Source organism: Pteropus medius, unplaced genomic scaffold (genome assembly GCF_902729225.1).
Source record: "Pteropus medius unplaced genomic scaffold, Ma_sr-lr_union100, whole genome shotgun sequence".
NCBI classification, from domain to species: domain Eukaryota; kingdom Metazoa; phylum Chordata; class Mammalia; order Chiroptera; family Pteropodidae; genus Pteropus; species Pteropus medius.
This window is the reverse complement of record NW_024355008.1, coordinates 6,841,332-6,861,834: the sequence shown is the minus strand read 5'-3', so window position 1 is coordinate 6,861,834 and position 20,503 is coordinate 6,841,332. Positions and strand designations below refer to the sequence as shown.

The 20,503-nt window shown below is 37.6% G+C and overlaps 1 long non-coding RNA gene across 1 annotated transcript in view; it reads left to right on the top strand.

The window, feature by feature from the left end:
- Positions 1 to 20,503, top strand: part of LOC120598173 (uncharacterized) — a 135,629-nt gene that overhangs the window by 110,943 nt on the left and 4,183 nt on the right. Inside the window, exon 6 of the long non-coding RNA XR_005651529.1 lies at positions 1,238 to 1,307. This is a non-coding gene — a long non-coding RNA (uncharacterized LOC120598173). The remainder of the gene's footprint in view (positions 1 to 1,237; positions 1,308 to 20,503) is intronic.

The window sequence follows — 20,503 nt, the reverse complement described above, 5'->3', positions numbered from 1 at the left end:
TGCACGTCTTCTGAGCAGATACACTGACAGCTTCTGTTCTAAAATATATTTTCAAGTGTGTTTGTTTGGCAAATAGCTTTGGAAGATAAAGATAGTGCCTGTCTCTGAGGCAAAGGGCGGATCTATTTGCTTTCCAGGATAATAAAGATAATGTCTCTTTCTGGAGCAAAGGTTGGACAAATTTGATGGCAGTCTTCTTTAAAAGTTCTGTGTTTACTAAGCTCAGGGCATTTCGGCTGTGATACAAACCCTGTGTGCACCAACTTGTTCCTAGTTTGCCTGAGACTTTCTTGATAATAGAATAAAGTCCTGAATAACAGGAACCCTTCAGTTTGGGGCAAGTCAGGGAGTTGATCATCCTAGTGAGCTGCATGCACCTGAGATACTCCATATCACACCCATGAAATTTTGAAGGCAGAGAACCAATATAAACTTAAAGTTCATGCTGTTGCTGTATTTAAATAATAAAGTCCTTTAGTTCTGACCCAAAAGTTCTTGTCTTCAGCTAGCACCCTTAAAACTGTGTAGGCTAACTTGTTAGGTAGACAGTACAGTAAAATATCAGACTCTCACAGTTCTTTATAAATATGTCTAGTAATTGTTGGAATCGTAGCTGGAAAAAAAAGTCTATTTTAGATTGGGGAAATGGAGTAAGTCCATAAGCTTCCTCTAAAGTTTTCCAAAAGCTGTTTTATGAAATGAGTAATTCAAAAGCAGATCAACTTATAAAAGTGAATTTGTAAGAACTTATTTAATTTATCTTTCCCTTACGATTACTTTTCTCTTACTCATAGGTTGTTTAGAAGTGTATTGCTTCATTTCCAAACATTTAGGATTTGTTTCCCTAGTTATCTTTATGTCACTATCCTTTAGTTTAATTCCACTCTCATCAGAGAACATACTCTATACTTTCAACTTTGAAATTTGTTAAGATTTGCTTTGGTCTATTTTGGCAAATGTCTAAGTGCATTTTAAAAAACTGTATTTTGTAGTTGTTGGCTATAGTATTGTCTGTATGTCAGTTAAGTTAAGGTGGTTTATTGTGTTGTGCAAATCTTCTATACTCTTACTGTTTTTTTCCCCCCTGCTTATTCCGTTAATGATTGTAACATTTCCAAGGATGATCATGGATTTGTCTCTTTTGCCTCTATATGTTAGATGGCAAAGATTTAGGTATGTTTTATCTTTCTATTTAATAGACTCCTTCATCATTTTGAAATATCACTATTTCTATTAGTACAGGTATATCTTGAAGATATTGCGAGTTCGGTTCCAGACAACTGCAATAAAATGAATATTGCAATAAAGTAAGTCACATGAATTTTTTTGGTTTTCCAGTGCATATAAAAGTTATGTTTATACTATACTGTAGTCTGTTAAGTGTACAATAAGATTGTGTCTAAAAAAACCAACGTACATATTTTAATTAAAAGATATCTTATTGCTAAAAAAATGCTCACCATCATCTGAGCCTTCAGGGAGTTAAAGTCTTTTTGCTGATGGAGGGTCCAGCCTCAATGTTGATAATGATGCAAACCTATAATTTGTAAAAATCACAGTGTTTGCGAAACGCAATCAAGTGAAGTGCAATAAAATGAGGTGTGCCTGTACTTACAGTCTACTTTGTTTGGTATTAAGAAAGTTGTACAAGCGTTCTTTTGTTTAGATTTTACATGGTGTACTTTTTCCAGTTTTCTGTGTCCTTCTATTTAAAGTGTAAACAGCATATAGTTGGATGTTTATCTTTTTTACTTTTTTAAAAAAGATTCAGTCTTTGCCTTTTAATAGGAGTCCTTGGTCCATTTACATATAACTACTGACATAGTTGATGTTACAGACTTAATGTTTGGATCTCTCCCAAATTTATATGTTGAAACCCCACTCCCGAATGCGATGGTATTAGGCAGTGGAGATGTCGAGAGGTAATTAGCATTAGATGAGGTCATAAGGCTGGAGCCCTCCCTTCTTGCCTCCCTTCTCTGCTTCCTGCCTTGTAAGGACACAACAAGAAATCAGTAGTCTGCAACCTGGAAGAGGGCTCTCACCAGAACTCAACCATGTTGGCACCCTGATCCTGGACTTTCAGCCCCCAGAACTGTGAGAAATAAATTTCTGTTGTTTATAAGCCATCCAGTCTATGGTATTTTGTTATAGCTAAACTAAAACTAAAACAGTTGGGTTTATATCTACCAACATATTGTTTTCTGTGTGTTCGATCTGTTCTTTGATCTTTTATTTTTCCTTTCTTTAATTACTTTAGATTTAGATCAGGTGTTTATTTTTCCATTTTTTTTTCTACAAGATTTTTAGTTATATATTGTAAAAATTATTCTTTTGGTGTTTCCCATATAATTACAATAAACATCATATCTTATTGTGGTCTACCTTAAATTAGTAACTTTATCAGTTACTGACCAATGTGAAAACACTTGAACAGTTTAATTCCATTTACCTACCTGCTACCATTTGTGCTAGTGTTACCATACATATTAATACCATTAGACACTAACATGAGTTGAGGGGAATTTGAATGCAGTTTTTTGGATCTCTTTCTCAATTCCTTTCCTGTCTGGAATTTTGGTGTTCATTTCCAAGCCACTTTGGCAGTCCTAAACTCAGACCTCTTTCCCCTCAGTCCAATAAGACTACCATGTACTCTTTGAGCTCTATTCCCTGCATCATAATTTGAAAAAATGCCCTCAGAAAAAAACCATAGCATGAATATAAAGCTCACCATATACCATATGTGCTCCCCTACTCTCAGGAACTAAGGGAATCTTGCATGTCCTGGTTTTTGGCCAATGACTTCAAACAGTTGATTTATGTATGTCATCTAGCTTTTGTGGTTGTTTTTGGCAGAAGGGTTAGTTCAGTACCAGCTACTTTATCATGCCTGGTTGAGAGTGGAAATCCCTTAGAACATTTTTATAAACTGATATTTCTCCTCACGTAATAGCTGGTACACCAGTGATATAGTTCATGCAAATGTATGATCATTTTCCTTTATTTATCAGTTTTCAAAATAGTTAGATTCCTTAGCATCCTCCAATGTTGACCAATTTAAAATTTTAGATATAATTGTGAACTCATGGATTTAGACATATTTGTTGTACTTCCATCCATCATAGATATTATTGTCAATCCTGCCCCAATTTTCCCTTCTTTGACTATTAGGAGCCTCTTTAAGTCAGCTCCTGAGTCCTTTAGACATGCCCCTGGTGGTCTTTGATATCCTCCCTGTTATATGTATGACAAGTTATTCCAGGATCATCTTGTGTATTTTCTCACTTTAGATGTAAGGAACCTGAGATAGAATATGAGAGAAGGATCAAGGGTAAATTGTGCTCTCAGGGCACTGCCAACTTCCAGTTAAAGCAGGAAGGCAAAGAGACTAACTAGAAGAAAAGTTAAAGATATAGGTGATTTTGATGATGACAGTTCATAATTTCTAGAAGGCACAGAGAAAAAAATTCTTGGAGGTAGGAAAAAGATGAGAGATTAAGTAAAACCAGTGAGTGAAAGGAGAAAAGAACATAGAGAATGAAAGCCAGGTGAGTACCAACATGTATTATATTTTAAGCCACTTAGTATATGTATGCTTATCTTTTGTTCTAAAAAAATTTCAGCATATTAAAAATCACCATTAAACAGTTCCCATGACACTGGTAGATGCATAGATTCAAGTACAGGACTTGACTGAGAATATTTGTTGGCCATGTCTTTGGTTTTATCTAGAAAATATTTCTGAACAGAACTCAGAAAATGTGAATATATCCTTCTTTTCATTATCCAACTAAAGTGTTCCCCTTTGAGTAGTGGGAAGTCAGACACTTGTGAACAAAAAGGGGCTCTGTAATAAATCTGATCCAAAGTGACCTCGCAGGGTGATCTGATCATAAATTCCTAACTGGGCAGGTCATGGTGAGTAGTCACACCCCAGGCCTATTAAAGGTTTATCTTTGCCTTAAGCAAGCCCTGTGCATTGTCTTTTGTGGATCTCGGTTAACACACCTTTGGAATGCCAGAGCGATCCTCTTTTTCACACCCCTTAAAGATGTAACCACCCTCAAGGGAGCACAAAATCTTGTTAACTTGTAATCCAATCAGTGATTTCTCTGCCTTACTTTCTGCCACCTTCATGTAATCTTCCTTAGTTTCCTCCTTAATTCCAAATCTATAAAAAGGAACTGCAAAACTGTCATTTGCTAAAGCATTTGAGAGCTTGCTTCCCGGCACGTTTTCAGTTTGGCTCAAATAAAGTCTTATATAAATTGCCTACAGGTTTGGACATTTCTTACATCGACATTGTAGGGAAAGAATTAGTAAAATGGACTATAATTAATTTGTACATTTTATTCAATAATAACTCTCCTCTACTCACTATTATGTTACTATTATACTTATAATACATTTAAAGATATTTCTTTCATCTACATTTATTGTATAAAGTGTTTTAGTGTTGTGGACAAAAAAAAAGTTTCTATGGAAAGTAATCTCGCAGGGTAATCTGATCATAAATTCCTAACTGGACAGGTCATGGTGGGTAGTCACACTCCAGGCATATAACTTTTTTAGTAAAAAGTTTATCTTTGCTTTAAGTAAGCCCTGTCCACTGTTTCTGTGGACCTAGGTTAACACATCTTTGAAATAAGCTAACCACCCTCAGAAGAGCACATCTTGTTAACTCTCCTGTAATCCAATCCCGGCCTTTCTTTCTCCCACCCTCACGTAATCTTCCATAAGTTTCCTGCTTAATTTTAAATGAGTAAAAGAAACTGTGAAACTGTCATTCTCTGATTTCAGATCTATCTTCCAGGCAATTGTCACCAGTTTGGGCTCAGATAAACTCTTATCAAAACTCTCTACAGGTTTGGATGTTTCTTATATCAACAGTGTGTAAACTGTTGGTTGACATTTTCTTGTTGAGTTGATGGATTTTACAGGAATTCCTGGGATGAAAAATATAGTTGTTTGCCATGGTGTGTGTGTGTGTGTGTGTGTGTGTGTGTGTGTGTGTGTGTGTGTGTGTGTATTACATGGTTTTGATTCTCACTGCAATATATGAGACAACATTTCTGATTTCAACAATTTCATTAAGTCTAGTGGTAGAGAAAGGTAAGTTACAGAAAATATTAGGATAAGTAATAAGTGCAGGAAAGTATGTTTGGGCAGCAGGGAGTACCATAGGCTTTACTGCCTGCTTGATGGAGTTCACCCACAGTGGAAGGAACCATTCCAAACAGAGGGAACAACATGTGTAAGGGTGAATAAGAGAGAAAGATATAAGATAAGGCTATAATGTGGCTAAATCTAATAGGCCTTTTTGCCATGATAAGGAGTTTATACTTTATCTTGTACCAGAAAGGGAAAATAACCATTGGTTAAAATTAGGTATAGGGAAGAGAAATTTAATTAGTAAAATATAATCAGAACATTTTAAATAATTAGATATGGGAGATTAGGGAAAAGGACAGGTTAAGTGTGCTTCCTAGGTCTCTGATTTTATAAATGGATGAATAATAGAGTGGAGTGGGGATAGAATGGAGTGGAGGTGGAGTGGAAATGAGCAGGCATTGAGGGAATGTGAATATGATGAATTTGATATTTATTTATCTCTGTTAATATATTTATCTATAGTTCTGTGTGAGTGTATCTCTCATGGTATTTTTTTGACCTCATATATCTCTTAGGATAACCTCTGTACTTTTCACAGATAATGAAATGTATTCTCATGTTTTTATTAGGAAACATTTATCTTGTCTTGCTGCCCTTTCAGCTGCTTACTTGTTCTGCAAGCTTTCATGTTTTCTTGAATAATGTTATGTACACAGTGGATATTTTTATAATGAAAAGTCACACATAGGGCTTTTTCTCATAGAGATAATATTAGTCACTTCAAGAAAGTGTCATCACACAAAAAATGGGCCATATTGAAAGCTGGCAGGATATGCCTTGTCATAGAGGTTCAGAACTTGTCAACTGATTTCGACTTTAGCGGGGGAGTTGACTGAAAATCCTTGAAGAAGACGCAGGCAGCATGGAGGCAGACAGACGGGACAAGGTCTGAATGGAGAAGGATGCAGTTTGGGAGGCTGTTCTCATGCACATTTCTGGCTTGCATTAGAGTCTGCCAGATTAACCGAGTTTTCAATCACCTTGCTATTTATTTCATGTATAATTTTACAATAGACGAGTTTGCGTCTGTAAATATAGAGAAAGATATAGATTTGAATTATTTTATTTAATCAAGCTCCCTGTCTTGGTATGAAGAGTCATGAAGCACTTTCATGGTGTCTCTCATTTGTCTCTTTCTGCCTCAGGTCAGGCCCACATTATGTCACTCCTCGCCTATTGAAACCACATCCCTGTTTTCAGACATCCTTCCTTCTGATACATTTCAAACACTGCTAGAAAGAACTTTAGATGCCATTCAAGCAGTCTTAACAATATGCATGTTGTTAAGTTAATTAAACAAGGAGGCCATTAGACTGAGGGGGCCTGCCTAAGCAGACCAAAATCTAAGCCTGTAAATACCTCAAGGTCATGAAAGGAAAAATGCTAAGGACAACCAATCACAAACATCCAACTAGGCTTTAATCTAAAGCCAATCCAATAATTTTATTTCTTTGCTTCCACACTTTCTCTGCATAAGTCTTTCCTCTGGCTCCTGTCAGCAGAGCTCTTCTAACCACTTTCGGTTTGATGCTACGTGATTCCAATCGACAAATGCTCAAATAAACTCTTAAATGCTTTAATAAGCCTCAGTTTATATTTTAACAATGTTCTCTGGGTCAGTTTGTACTTTAACCAGACCTTTATCTTTTGTTTTTAACATTAACATGAGGTAATGTTTTTGAAATTTCTTTCCCAAAGGCTGGAATAAAGTACAAATATTTTACATTGGCCTTTAAAGCCTTACATGATCTGATTGTAAATTTATTATCAGCTGCTCTTTCCTTCAGCCATCATGAACCACTCCATGTGTCTTGCTCACGTCATTTCATTTTCATAGGGCCTTGTTGTCCATCACTGGAGTGTAGGCACCATGAGGGCTGATCTCCAGGAATTAGAGCAATGGGGAAGATTTTGAAGTGAATGAATCATTCATGAATCATTCATTAATTTGTTTACCTCCTCCTCAATCTCTGCATATCTAAATTCTGTGCTTACTTTAAGGCTCAGATAAAATATCGCTTCTTCTATAATACTTGCCCAGTTTCCTTCACAAAAAAATTCATGTACTCTGAATTCCCATATTTTATTTATGCCTCTTTTGTGTTATTTTCTTTTTGAAATTATTCTTTACATAGCCTCTAGAATGGAGTCTGTATTATATTTATTTTTGTATCTTCCTTAGACCCTAGACTCATGGTACCCTACACTTAGCACATAGTAGGCACTTGGTACACATATGGCTCTATTTTTTTTATTTTAAAAAAAAACCTAGTGAAAATAAAGTTACAGCCAATTTTGGTATCATCATTCTAATGATTAAAAGCTTTAATAATAATAGCCACGCTTTACTGAAAATTGACTTTGTGCCAGGGAAACTAATCACTTTAAGCGATTATCATAGATCTTTAAAACTACCTCGTGAGGGACCATATCCAATTAAACGATGAGCTTATTGAAGCTGAGGCTGAGTCTTATATTGGCTAAGTATGTGAACTGAGATTTAAATACTGATCTGACTGACTCTAAAGCTCTACCCACTAGGCCATACTGCTTCACTCTTTGGATTAAGAAATACCTTTGGTTAACTAAGGTAAATGTCTTGTGTGATGTTCACAGCAGAGACACAAGAAGCCTGGGTATCTGTAGTGATAGGCCTTAGTCCCCCTAATGGATATCTAATGACTATGTTGCTAACAAAGGAAGAAGGGACCCTTACTAAAACTTTTAAGTGAAGTCCCAGAATCTAAGTTTATCCTCATCGCCACTTTCTATAATAATTAAATATTACACCCTGGAATCTGATGGTGAAAGGGAATTTTGGGAGTTTTCCTAACTGTGCTATCTGATTACAGTTTAAAGACCTGTATATTCTGAGGACCAGCAGTTCACAGGATTGCCTTCCTCTGTGCTGCCTCATTAACCTAACATCCCCTGCTTGCTTTATCTCCAGTCATCCCTGGGATTCACTAATTGTAATGTCTCTGGAGTTGATGGAAGGTAAAACCACACAAGTACAAAACAAATTAACTGCAGAATTGCCACTTTTATTTCACAGCATCAACAGATTTGTGTCCTTGTGGTTTTCTTTTTTGTTAAAAATATGTATCGTATGGCTAAGTCAATCGACGTTTAATTCTGTAATTGCGTAGTGGGTGTTCATTACATTTTACGTGGGAACTGGAGAACATTACTTTTCTTCCATCTATTTTGCTGACAGAACTAGGTAAATAAGGGATGTTCTAGCTCTTTCTTGATTGTCTTTTTCTGTTCTTCTACTCTGTCCCTGTTCATAAGGAGAGTTTCTGCCTCTGTTTCAGCTCTCCTTTTAATATCTCCCAGTATTAATAATTAATGAATGGAAATGCCCTTTTTTCGTATAGTGATTTCTATTTTGCATATCCATATTCTGATTTTAGCCTAAAAATAACAATCTACAGAGGGTAGACTAATATTATCTTCATTTCCATTTTATAGATGAGGAGACAAGTCCTTTTCCTTTTGAATGTGAGAAAAGTAGCATTTGTAGTCCTGCTGTCATCAGAATCATCCATTCAAGACTGTATCATTGTAGCAGAAGACCAGGGGATATGCAAGCTGAACTCGGGTTCTTATTCCTTGTCTTTTCTTGTACTTATCAATAAGTATAGTACTGAGTTAATGGCATGACCTTTGGACTAGGACAGCAGGAGCACAAGTCTCAGCTCTGACACTTAGTAGCTGCATGTTATTGGGCAAGTTACTTGATCTATCTAAGCTTCAATTTCCTATTCTAAAAAGATGAAAATTATATGATATTTATACCTACTTCAATAAAATTACATTAGGAACTATTTAATTTTTAGATTACCATTATTGTACTTACACTCAAAATAGATATGTTATTTATTCCTTCAACAAATATTTGAGTGTCCACTATGTACCAGATATTGCGCAATAAGACAGACACACAGTCTCTGCCCTCTCAGTAGAGTGTACATAGCAGAATGTCTAAGTTTATTTGGATATCAGAATGTATACAACAGAATATCTAAGAGCATTCTGATATCAAAAGTTCAGGAATTTGGTGAGAAGTTGAATAGACAATGAACTGCAGTAAGAGAGAAGGAAAACCAGGCATATGTACTGTTGTCATAGAAAACAAACCAAGAAAGTGTTTTAAGTTGATAGTAGTAATCAATTGCATTAAATACCTTTGAGAGATCGGCGAGAGCCAGAGAATGAAACTTTGATTTTGGCAGTATGGATATCATTGGTGTTTATGATAGGGCAGCTTTAGTGAAAGGCGGGAGAACAGAAAATAACTATTTCGTACATGCATCCTTAGCTCATGATTGCTAGATTTCTTCTGTGATGAGAGAGAATGTTCATCTTTTCGTAAAGTGGCTGATTTACTTAATTTGAGCATGTGTAGTACTGCTATCTGTTTACCTATGCACCTTCCTTTGTCATTACATCAGAGTACCTAGGAATGTGTCCTGTGAACCAGCCTATTTATTACTGGTTTTCTTTTATACTTACCACTGAGTATGACCTAATACCCAGGGACAAACATTCGTCATTCTTATTTTCTTAATATCTAACATTTTACAATATTGATTAAAAACAATAATTCTTGTTGGCTTGATAAGTTGTCTAATATTTTGAGAGTTTCCAGCTATTTTAAAAAACTCATGTGCCCTATTTTCAAACATCTTTTAACACACGGCATTTATTTTCCAGACAAAATCTGGACATCTTATCTTCTAACAGTGGCATAGTTGATTTCTTGTCAAGCAATCAAGAGGCAAGCAAATTTGAGTAAACCTCTAATTGATTTTTTTTGGGGGGGGTCTCAAATATTAAAGTGCATGATGATTCTGGCATTTGATTTCTTGTCTGGAGAGAATGTGGAGAGAGTCGAGAGATGGCACGTGAGCTTGCTTTTGAACTTTATGGTCAAGGCTGGGGTATCTAACTTTGGAAGAGAATCAACCTCACATTTGATACAGTACACAAGAACTCTCTCTGGAAGTTACCAACAATATTTTTTCTGAATTGGTTTTTCGAATTGCTAGAGCCAAAGGGAATCCATTCGGAAAGATTTGAATACTTCTTTTAGAAAGGTTTGAAATTTTGCTTCCATTAAAAAAATTACCATACAACAATAAAAGAATTATAATAAAATGTGATTGCATCATGTAGAATACTTGACATTTGACTACGGTATTTTCTCCTTGTCATTATAAGCACATTACATAAATTAGTGTCTTAATTTTAGAAAACAAATTTAATGAAGATTTAGAGAACAGTTTTGTTTTGTTTTTTAAGTGCAAGTATTTTGTAAGTGAATGAAGCAAGGGTTTATTTTTCAATAAAAGCCTTACCTTAAATCTTCTTTATTGCTATATATAGAGTACAGAAATTGGCTTTGTGACGAATAACAGATCTGTCAACATTTGAAAAGAAAAAATGCTATTTGCTTAGCATTTTGATTTGTAAAGAGTTTAAACAATGAATCCCTTCAAGATGTGTGTGTGTGTGTGTGTGTGTGTGTGTGTGTGTGAGAAAGGTCCTTAGATGAGAAGTTTTGTTTTTATCTGCATTCCAAGCCAAGTGTGATAATAACAAGCTTTTCACCCAGGGATGGGTTACCTGCCTCAGGTATATGGACCATGAGCAATTTAGGCTATTGCTTAATTATGTGAGATCGAATATGTTGTTATTAGATTCACAGTACCACTTATATGCAACCTGTAAGTGCTTGCCTATCATTGAATATTTGCCATAAGTCCATAGGGTGAATGAGATGAAGCTATTTCCTTCGAATAAAGGTTATTTGCCAAAAGAGAAATCATAGCTATCATGTTTAAAGGCACATGAGTATATAGGAAAGAAATAAGGCCTCCAGTTCACACGTCATGCCATTTCTTTGTGTGGATTGCCCTGGGGAATAATATTTTTTAAAATATAGGCAGTATCTACAGAAGATAGGAAGAGGAGATCATTTGCTTCTTACTGCTCACATTTGCTACGACTCCGAAGATTTTCCCTGGGCGCATGAATCAGTTTAATAATGATTGCTGCCAGTTGGTGGCTAGACATCAGATTGCCAGCCTACTCAACAATGCTGCCATCTGCTATTTGGATTCACAGTGTGCTGCTGCTACACACCGCCTCATTAAGAACGGGACCCTTACGAGCCATAGACAGTGGTTTATTCAAGTGAGCTGAAGCAAGCTCCTCCCCAAGCTGCATAGTAGAGGCTGCAGGCATCTCATTTTATTTGGAAATTGCTCTATGCTGATCATGCAGCCTGAGAGTTCACTGTCTTTGATCATTTAGGTGTTAGTCTGTCAAGCCAGTTCCTTGTTTCAAAGTAGTGTTAAAATACAAAAATGATTATTTCAAAGATTTGTTGAAAATATTCTTTCCTTTTCCTTTTTTTGGTAATACAGTCACATCTTGAAATGATACTAGTTAGTGGTTTGCTAAATATAAATATTTTAATAAGTGTATTATAACCCATTAGACTTTTCTGAATATTTTACAGTTCCGATGATTTTTTAGTTTTGTGGAAATCCAACTGCCTAGTTTTTATTTATTGGAAACTGATTTTCAAAAGGTTTTCCTTGTACTTTCCCTTTTTCTTTTTTCACTAAATATCCAAAGGCAGCTGTGAATGCAAAATATTCGCATTTGTCATACAGAAATAATTGCATTTTATCCAATACCACTGATCACCTTAGAGATTTAAATATTTTTACAGGAAAAAGAAAATTTGCATAGGTCATATAATATTTAGATCCTATCTGTCTCAATGGATAATAGATTCTGTAGCACATTAAGAATTATATTAAAGTGCTATAGTTATATTTCAAAATTGGGCTGCTTTAATATTCCAGAGAAATTCACAGGCCGGTATTCGTCTCGGGCATCCTTTCCTCACTCCCCCACAAATACTTACCCACTTCTCACACCTGTACTTACCAGAATCCAAAATGTGCTTCTTAAATCCTATGTTTGTTAGGTACTCTGTGAAGAAAGGATTTGGTGGACAAACAGAATTGGGAAATGGGACACTGCAGACTGGGTTTTCCAAGATTCAGACTCTGAAATGTAGTTTAACTTGCAAGGTATTTATTAAAAAGAGCTCTTGGGACCAACACTTGTAGAAAAGAGGGGAAGCAGCAAGATTGGGTCAAGGGAGAAGCTGAGTTGCAATGCAGGTCCAAAAGTGGCCTTGGCCGAAACCATGGGGTGCTCTGGAGTTGCAGTAACCTTCGCGGTTGCCCTTAGGTGGGCAAGAGGACAACTTTGTAACCTTGCACTGACAGGTCACTGGATATGCGTAATCCCGTGAAGGAGTGTGACTTTAGGTGAGGTGGTTCTGTGCAGCTGAGGCAATTCCCAAAGAGGGCTGATAGCTGCAGGCTGCCTGCTGACAGTACTCCCACCCAGCAAGACAGGAGCAAGTCCTTCCTTGAAGGTGTATCTGGGCCATACATCACAATGCTGCCACGTATGCCAGATCAAATCAAAGCTTTTGGAGAGTGGCACTAAATATTCACATATGAAAGACTTGCAGAATCTGGTACTGAAGAAAACTTCCGACTTTGTTTCTTTTCTAACATCAATTCATATCTTGTGGAACTAGTGTTCCACAGAACATAATTTAATAGATATCTCCCCAATCTTACAGTTCTTTGCAGTCCATGTTAAAATAACTGAATACGACGGTTTGCTCCACGCTCTCCTGCCCAGCAGTTCTGCTTGAAAACTTCGGTGTTGCTATATTAGCTATGGGCTTACAAGTCACATGTTCAGGTGTGTGAGAAGATGGCTTTATTTTTCCATAACTGAACGTAATTTATTTCTTAAGTTCTTATTCTGCCTGGTGACACACACACACACACACACACACACACACACACACTCTCTCTCTCTCTCTCTCTCTTAGTCATTTTCTAGATATACATATTACCTTTTAAAATGATTTAATACAACAACTCTTCCACTCAGGATTGCAGCTAAGCTCTAAGAGACATAACTCATGTCATGGCCTTGGGGGACACATCTGATTCTTGATTGGCAGCTGTCTTCAGCTGGCATCAGCTGAGATTAACACCGCCTTTTTCTGGTCTTTACTGGTATCACCACCCTTCATGCTTACAGCTGATGAGATATCTACATTTCCATCCAACACTTCTTCAGAGTTCACACTGCATCTTAGGCCAAGGTCTGTTGGCTCTTGGGGTCATTTCTCAAATGTTTTCAATCACACCAGAAAAACATTCACTCGATCCTGTGGCCCTGAAACGTCTGTGATCCATTGCCTAGTTACTCAGTGCAGATATTTCTACTCTATTCAATTTCTAATGCCACAGTGTTAAAATAACACTATGGAACCTTTTCAAGATAACCAGACAGAAGTTAGGGCATGAGTCTCTCCATTCTTAGATCACATACTTTTTTTTTTTCCTGGAGGTTCTTTCATGCTCTAATTTAGAATATTGAATTTCTCTTCAGAAATCCTCACTAGAAGTTAACTCTTTTGCTTTCTCTCCTACTGTGATTTTTCTTTTTCTCACTTAATGTTGAGATTTTTTTTTTTCTTCCTTTGAGTGAGTTTGGAGAGGGTAAGTCATGGAAGCACTTAGCTAGACAAGTATCCCTCCAATCCTAAATTTTATGCCATGAAAAATGTCTTTGGAAACTCAGAAGCCAGTAACTTGGTTTTTTTGCATATTTCTTTTGATGAATTGTCTATGGGCTCTCTTCCTCAAGGCATGAAGCTTACAGTCTAGTTTGAGTGGGGGTATGAGCTTTGGTAAGAGGTAGATACTGAGGTAGAAACAAAGCATTTGCCTCTATGGAAAAATACGGTTTTACTCTTCTATTCTATTCCATTAGTCTATTAATCTACCTTTGTGCAGGCGCTATTTTCTTAATTTTTGTAGCTTTATGGTAGGTCTTGATATCTGGTATTATAAGCCTTCTAGCTTGTTCATTTAAAAGACTATTGACTATTCTTTGTCCTTTCTATTTCCATATACATATTAGATTAAATTTCCGCAAAAAAAAAAAAAAAACAAAACCGTTAGGATTTTGATTAGTATTACATTGATTCTAGATAAATTCAGAGCAAATTAAAAATTTTGATCTTTAAAATATTGAGATTTCCTTCCATTAACAGTTTACACTTCCAATTATTTAAATCTTTAATTTTTCAAAATATTTGTTTTCCATATAGAAAAATTGTAAATATTACAATTAGTTTATTTCTAAGTATTCAATATTTTTATTATTTTAAATTAAAAAAATTAATTTATCCGACTGATCCAGTAAAAGAATGTGTAATTCAATTGATTTTGATAGTAGCCTTGTATCATGTGATATTTTGATCTTGCTAAATAGTCATTCTAATAGTTTATTTATAGATTATTTCAGATTTTCTATATGCACAATCACGCAGTAACAATTTTATTTCTTCCTTTCTAATAAATGTTCCCACTTTTTCTCCCTTTCTCTCCCTTCACTGTCCTGGCTACGACATCCAGTGCAATACTAAATAGAGGTGATGAGACTGAAGATCCTTTTCTTAATCCTAATATTAACGGGAAAGATTCCATGTCTTACCATTAAGTGTTATGTTAGCTGCATGTTTTCCGTAGATACCCTTATAAGGTTAGGAAGTTCTCTTCTATTTCTAGTTTGCTGGTAATTTATAATGTTAATGAATATTGATGTGTCAATTGCTTCTTCTGGATCTATTGATATTATATGGTTTTTCTCATTTATTCTATTATATAATAAATTACTTCAATTAATTTTCAAATATTAAACCAACATTATGGTATATTAACCTTTTTATATATTGCAGATTCTATTTAATAATACTTTACCTAATATTTTAGCATCTATGTTTGTGAGATTTATTGGCTTCTCAGTAGGGAAGAGTTAAGTAGCTAGCCTCCAATTAATTTCTCTTTTGGAGACATCTTGGCAGATGTTTCTAGGAAAGAAAAAAGGTAGGTAACCCAGGCTAATCTCCCTGTAAACATGCTGAAAACAGACTTTATGTAAATAAAGTAATATTAATTATTAGGAGGTAAGTCTTTATCTTCGTAGTGCTTTTAGCAGAATATCCCTAATTCAAGGTCGACTATGATAAACAAATCCAGAATCTATGAACTTATGGGGCATAGCTCCCAGGAAAATGTCATGTAAGTGAAACAATTGCCTGGGTATAAGAGAGAGGGGTCATGACCTAAAATGCTCCTCCATGGTGTGTGAAGTAATCTCACTTAGAGAACACATCTTTCCAGCTTGGCCTAATTGCTCATCCAGTGCAAGAAGGAAGAACTCGGGAAGCCACAGACACCACTCAGGATTTCTTTCTGCTTTGCCTGTCTTCTTGACTGCCTGTATTCTTGAGATTATTAGTAGAACTTTGTAATGGATAAAATCCTGTTCCTGTGAGTCTTTGAGTCTGATCAGACAATCCTATCTTTTATGTTGGCTCCATCTATAATTTTCCTTTATTATAATGTTCTGGTCAAGTTTTGATATCAAAGTTATACTTGTCTTATAAAACAAGTTGGAAAGTATTCGTGTTTTCCTGTTCAGCAGAAAAACTGTGTAAGCTTGGTACTTTTTTCTTCTTAAATGTTTGTAAGAATTTACCAATGCAGTCATATGGGCCTACATAGTACTTTATGGAAAGCTGTGGACTTCCCCATACGGTGGAAGATGCCACAAAGGCCCCTCCTCAACATGGCAATAGGTAGGTGCCCCCTCAAGAGAACCCTCCGTCTTCTTTCTTGGCTGTTGGGTGGATGACTAGAGCTAAATCCAGCATAACCTCAGTTGAGAAGTGCTGGGCCTGACAAAGGAAGAAAAAGATTATACATTAAAGGAGCTGCAAGAAATAGCATGTACCACCAGGAGCCAGGGGAGTGTTTCTGGGACTGGATTTTGAGGGTGCTTTATCTAGGGGACCAGAATATAAGACTTAAAAAACAAGAACTTATTTATTTAGGAGTATTTTATTTGGACACAGGATTTATCATCTTAGCAAGAGCCCTGGAAGATGAGACAAAATTACTGATAGGGTATGAACCTGATATAGTTTTAGCCAACACTGAGTGAAGTGGAAACGCCCAGGTTGTCCTGGTAATGGTATGAGAAGCAATGAGGAGGCTGAGAGAAGTGGTCATACTGGACTGGATATTTTATGAGGCTGTAAAACCCACTACATGATTTTGTTCCAAAGAAGGGCCCAGAAGACACATGATTCACTAAGGCACCAAGAACGTGCCTGTGAGAAGGCATGAACATCATAGGTTCAGTAGTCGCTCTCTTCCTTTGATCAGGCCTGATTGTGGATGAGGTGCTCACAGAGCTGGGCCTGTTAACGTCATTCAGAGGAGATGGGCCCTCTGGTGTTTAACTACTGAAAGCCAAGAGGCCATAATTGTTGTAACAACTGGTAAAGTTGGAGGGGCGGTAAAGGAGGTTTGACCCTCAGGGTGCTCGGGAGTGATTGATTGACACATCATTCCTACAGCCAAAATAGATAGGTAACAAAAAGGCTGCTTAACATCTATACCCAGTAAGGCAAAAACTGGAAAAGGAAGAGGCTGAAGGTCTTGGTCTGAGTGAAGTGTTATAATACCTTGTTCAGTTTCCAGACCTGAGGCAATTTTCAGATATGGAACCCACAGATGGGAAGAGGTGGCTAGGTCTTTTTTGGAGGAAGGGCCCTGCTATAAGTGGTAGGCGTGTACTGTGATGAATCACCAAATTCTTCTCTAAATGCATGCGTGTCCAAATACTAGGGTGACAGTACACGAGAAAGGGGAATATCCAGACATTTCAAGGACTACTGACAATAGAGTCTGAGTTGACACCGATATCTGGAAACCCAAAATGGCACCCCTTTAAAGTGGGGACTAACTGTGACCAGGCCCTGTGGTGCTGGCTAAAGTCTGGCCCACAATAGACACACTGAGTGGACTCACGATTGGTCATGTCTGCAGTGCCTCAGTGTATAACTGGAAATGACTGTAACATACACATTAAAGCCTTTGGCCCCTGGGGCAAGAGCTATCACAGTGGGGAAAGCCAAATGGAAATCTCTGAAACCCCTTCTTATCTCAGCCAAGGTAGGAAGTCACAAACATTTGGCTGGGATGTGAGGAGGCCGAGCTTACTGGCAGTCCTCATCATTTCTCCATTAACTTTGCCAGCCTGGGCTTTGAAGAAGCTGGATAGAATGACTGTAGACTAGTGCAGGTGTAACCTGCTATTAGTCCTGATTGCAAATGCTGTGCAGATGTGGTATCGCTTATTACTGAAAATTAAGAAGGGCTCACTCATGTACATAGTATGTAGCCAGTGATCCAGTGAATATGTTCTTTTTAGTCCCAATCAGGAAAGAGGATCAGACACAGTTGGCTACATTATAGCTATGCCCAGGAGTGGCCGTGAAGGACAGTGGAAAGGGCAAATATTTCTAATAAGCAGAGCTATGAATGGTATACCTAGTTATCTACACTGTGTGGAGGAGAAGTGGTTCTAGGTGGGGATACGTATAGCTTCCTGGTCAATGGTTTATGGCTCGGCTATTTGTTCAGGTGCCTGAATGGAAAAGGACTGGAAAATTGAAGCTAAGGAAGCCTGGCATAGAGGTATGTGGATGGACATATGGGAGTGGACACAGAGTGTTAAGATTTTTGTTTCACAAGTTAGCATCCACTAGAAGGCGGCCATCTTGGAAGGGATATTTAGCAATCAAGTAGACAAAATCACTTGGCCAGTGGAGATTGGCCAGCCTTTATTAGACCCTGAACTGGAATGATGGACACATGAATGAAGTAGCTATAGTGGCAGAGCTGGAAGTTATATATGGTCCAACACATGGACTTTTACTTTCCACGGCTGATCTAGCTATTGTAGCCTCTGAATGTCCATGCTGTCAGCCAGAGAGACCATCACCGAGCCCTTACCATGGCATTGTTCCTCAAGTAGACTATAATGGGCCTCTTCCATTCTGGAAGGACAAGTAGTTTGTCCTCTCAAAGAAAGAACCTAGTCCAGGTATGGGTCTGTCTTTACTACCTGCAGAGCCTTGGCCAGCACCACAATAAAGGACCTATACGGTGTCTGACTACTTTATGGTGATGAAGGTGCAAGAGTAGGCCCATGACCATGGGATCCCCTGGTCTTATCACCTACTACACTACCCCTGCAGCCTCATACATATGGTCACTTGTGGAGTGCTAGAATGGTCTTCTAAAGGCACAGCTAAAGTACGAGCACTGAGGCAACATTTTGAAAGGATGGACAGAATACAGTGTGTTCATTAAACCAGGGAACTTTATGGTGGTATGTGCCCAATATGATAATAAGTGTCAAATGTGGTGGCAAAAGGAGTGCTTTCTGCTCTGCATCTCTGCCCTCTGTAAGCTTGAGAGTTCTTGGTTCCCAAAGGGGGCATACTCTCACCAGGGGCTACAGTGAGGGTTTCATCGAGCTACAAGAAATGATTGCCACTAGGGCACTTTGTACTCCTTGTGCCTAGGGGTGTGCAGGTGAGAAGATACCATATTCACAGAGTAACTGACCGCCATGAGCAGGGGGTTGGCTGCTTCTATACAATGGGACACAGGGAGATATGTATGGATCCCAGGTGATCCACTGGTGACTCCTGGTGCTGCTTTGCCCTATTATAGCTGCGAACCAGACACACATGGCAAACTTAGCATGATTACTAAGGGTTCAGTCCCTCAGGAATGAAAGTTTGTACTGCATCATCAGGTAAACCACCAGGAACTACTGAGGTGATTAGTGTGAGGCTAGACTTCCCATGGGTTGTTTCCAGCAGGACAATGAGCAGAGCATGTATACTAATGTGGGCCCAGTCTGTATGGAGGGAGACTCCCTCAAGAGGCAATTTTGGCATGGGGGTTCTTAGTCAGCCTGACTTTAAACTTTCTTAGAATTGTGTTGCAGTCTGAGATTCTTGCTACTCAACTCTCCTTCTTTCTTTCAAGGGGTCAGACATGCAACACAGTCTGAAGACTGCCTCCTCTGCTTCCTCTCTATTTCGATCCTCACAGGTATTTCCCCAAATGGCTCTCTCGTAAATCTAATCCCGTTTCTGCATGTGTGTCTTGAAGGACCTGAAATATAATACATTTGGACTTTGTTCTGGCAGGTGGTTACTTGTAGATCGGCTCATACTACTGAGGCTTGTTTGTAAGCTTTTTTTTTTTTGAAGTCTCGTGTGGATTTTACTGCTAGGCTAGTTTAGCCCTACTTATACTAGGTATAAACTTCCTGGGATCTCAGTGAACGTCTGTAGTTCTCAGGACTCTCCACTAGGGATGAATGGAAGTTAAATGTTTCCAGATCTCATGCTAGCTTGGGGACTTGCTGAGTTCAGCAATGGACACCAAGAAATCCATAGGCAGATTTCTGGAATGTTTTTTCTCTGCATACCTTCCTTTTCGCTGATTCTCTGCCCTGAAAATTCAAGCCATCTCAGTCTCTCCACTCCAAACTTTTTTGTCTCCTCAACTCAGCAAGACTGCTGGGCTCTGCTAATGCTCCTGCTCCAGCAATGTGATCCATGGCTTGAACCTGAAAAGACATGGCAATTGTAGGGTCACCCTGGTTACCTCCCTGTGATCAGTCCTTTGCTGCCAGTTATCCAAGGTCTGAAAAGCTGCTTCAACACAACCTTCCCCCCCACCCCGCCCACCAGCTTCTTGGAACATCGGTAGCCAATCTTTATGTGAAAATTTTAATATACGTACTTAAATACGAGCTATAAATTTCCCGTAAGCATTTATTTGCCTTCACAGCATCCCACAAGTTTTGATATGTTGTATTTCCATTAGAATTCATCTCAAAATATTTTCTAAGTTTCACTGTGATTTAGTTTGACTCATGGATCATTAGGAGTATGTTCTTTAAATTACAAGCATTTGGTAAACTTTTTATCATTATGTAATTGACTTCTGGTTTAATTCATACTTTATTATTATTTCAATCTTTGGAAATTTGTTGAGACTTGATTTGTGATCAACCATATGGTGACTTTTGGTAAATGTTCTGGGTGAACCTTGAAAGAATATGTATTCTGAAATTTCTGGATATAAAGTTTTATATTGTCTTATTTGTATGTATAGTGCCAATACATAGCAAATAGTAGGTGCTCAACACATATGGAATGGAATAATTCAAAGGTATTATCCTACTAATGGCAATTCCAAACTAAACAAGAAAAAATGATGACATCACAAGTATATAAGCACAGAAAAAACTATTTTTGGTAAGGTAGAGC